Here is a 2,871-nt window from a genome sequence, read left to right as displayed (position 1 = left end):
TGCCTTCCACCCCCAGACTGATGGACAGTCAGAAAGGACCATCCAGACTATCGAGGATATGCTTAGAATGTGTGTGCTGGACTTTGGCGGTTCTTGGAGGCAGCATCTACCTTTGGTGGAGTTTGCCTACAACAACAGCCATCATGCTAGCATCGGGATGGCTCCATATGAAGCTTTGTACGGAAGGAAGTGCAGATCACCTGTTTGCTGGGAGGAAGTTGGAGAAAAGGCCTTGGCAGGGCCTGAGTTAGTAGAGATCACCAGCAGGGTGGTACCCATAATCAGAGAAAGAATCAAGACTGCTGTAAGCAGACAGAAGAGCTATGCAGACGTCCGCAGAAGACAGTTAGAGTTTCAGGAGGGGGATCTGGTATTGCTCAAGGTGTCTCCAATGAAGGGAGTGGTTCGCTTCGGGAAGAAAGGTAAACTAGCCCCACGATACATCGGACCCTTTGAAATCTTGCAAAAGATTGGGAATGTGTCGTACAAGCTGGATTTGCCTGCTTCGATGGAAAGAATCCATCCGGTTTTCCATGTTTCAATGTTGAGGAAGTTTGTGTCAGATCCGAGCAAGGTTCTTAGTGAGCCTGATGTGGAGGTCCAAGAGGATCTCACCTATGTTGAACAGCCAGTACGGATCATAGACACCCAGATCAGAAAGTTAAGAAATAAGGAAATCCCGATGGTGAAAGTCCTGTGGAACCACCACAACTTGGAAGAATACACTTGGGAGACACGGGAGTCTATGCTCCAGCAGTACCCTCATTTCTTTTAAGGTTAGATCCCTATGTGTTTATGTGCCTTGTATATGTGTTATGTTCTTTGCCATGCTATGTGTGCTGGTGAGGAACATTCGGGGACGAATGTTCTTAAGGGGGGGAGAATGTAATACCCGGCTAGACTCCGGTATCGGAATTCCTACCGTCCGGTGGAATCCCGGATGTCGAAAACCTCTAGAAGGGTAAAAATATGTTTTTATGATATGTTTTCATGTTTTTAATAATTTTGAGTATGTTTTTAAATGAGTTTTTGCATGAAAAGTCTTTGGAGGAAAACCCAGGTTCGGCAGCCGAAAGTCAAGTTCGGCCGCCGAACATGCATGCGTTTTGGAGGCACGTTAGGCCCCCGAAAGCATGAGTGAGGGAAGTCCAGGTTCGGCCGCCGAACCTCATGTTCGGCTGCCGAACATGGCATGCATGCGGAGGCACATTCGGCCCCCGAACGTGGTCTGGCCAGCCACTATAAAAGGGTCCCTTAGCCAAAAACGGGCGAGCTTTTCCCCATTTTCGGCCGAGGTGAGCTTTCCGCCGTCCCTCACCCATTTTTGACGTTCTTCCTCTAAATCTTTCAAGATTTTCACTTGTTTTCACTTGGTTTGGAAGATTTAAGCTTTTGAAACAAGTTTTGGAGCTTTGGGAACTCAGGAACTCATTTTCGTGGATCTCCAAGTTTAGGTCGTCTCCCTCTCGATCTTCAAGAGGTAAGAGCCGATCTTAAGCTCCTCATGTGTTTTAATTAAGTTTTAAGTGATTTTATGGGATAGAATGGCATGTATAGGGTTGTATGAGTTTTTAAGCGAATGTTAGGTTTTATGTGATTTATGAACAATGTGGCATGTTTGAGTATGCTTGAAGTGTTGTAGTTGGGGTATTTGATGTTTTGAGGCCCCTAGGATCTTGTATGCATGTTTTAAGTGAGGTATATGCATGATTGGTGAGTTTGGAGGCAAAAATGCACAGAGGAACCGAGTTTCTGCCCTTTGGCAGAAACCAGGTTCGGCAGCCGAAGGCACTTTCGGCCGCCGAACATGGCTGGGGAGGCAGGCCTTTCGGCTGCCGAAGTTGCCCCCGAAAAGAGACTTTCGTCTCTGTCTGGGACTTTCAGCCGCCGAAGGTGCCGCCGAACCTACCTGAGTTTCGTCTCTGTCCAGGACTTTCGGCCGCCGAATGTGCCGCCGAAAGTGCCCTGTTCAGCCACTTCATGCATATCTCTATGTGATATTTTCAGGATGTTTTAGGGGGTTTTTGGGGTATTTATGAGAGTTATGTTTGTGTATGTTTGGTCCCTCATTGGAGTCCACCTGTGTAGGTTCGGACCCGAGGAACCAAGGACCCCAGCAGTGAGCCAGCTGCTACAGAGTTTGTCAGAGTCAGCCAGAGGTGAGTGGAACTAAGCTTAACCTTTTTAAATTAAGAAATGAAATGCTTTTATCATGCTTCATGCATCATGTTCATATTATAGGTTGTTTGCATTAGAATTCACGACTATGCCGCATTGTATTGTTGTGATGGATGATAGTGGATGGACATTAGGATGATTCATTAGCCTTCTATATACGAAATCCTGTGGTGCCCATAATAGGGCCGGGCAATACGAAGTCCTGTGGTGCCCATAATAGGGCCGGGCAATAACTCCGAGTACGAAGTCCTGTGGTGCCCATAATAGGGCCGGGCAATACGAAGTCCTGTGGTGCCCATAATAGGGCCGGGCATGGAGTTGAGGGATTTTTGAATCAGTCCATCCGTGATGTGATTTGTTTGTGCAGTGACGCATTTCATGATAGCATGTTTTAAATATTCTTTTTATAGTTCTACTCACTGGGCATCTAGCTCACCCCTCTCCCCTAACCCCCAGGTTTGCAGGTACGGGATAGATAGAGAAGGCAAGAAGAGAAAAAGTCATATGTATGTAATAGTTAGTTTGTGGACATGACAAATGTATTATGATGACATGTAAAAGATTACAGTATGTATGTAATGAGGTTATTGAGGATAGAGTTGTGTTTGACCATAGTATATTGTTAATCCCTTTTGTATATACATGATCTTATGTTATGATGTTTATGTAAACTAACTCAACACAGGTTGTTTA

The sequence above is a fragment of the Manihot esculenta genome, chromosome 4, assembly GCF_001659605.2.
Source record: "Manihot esculenta cultivar AM560-2 chromosome 4, M.esculenta_v8, whole genome shotgun sequence".
NCBI lineage: Eukaryota > Viridiplantae > Streptophyta > Magnoliopsida > Malpighiales > Euphorbiaceae > Manihot > Manihot esculenta.
Note: the sequence above shows the minus strand (reverse complement) of the source record.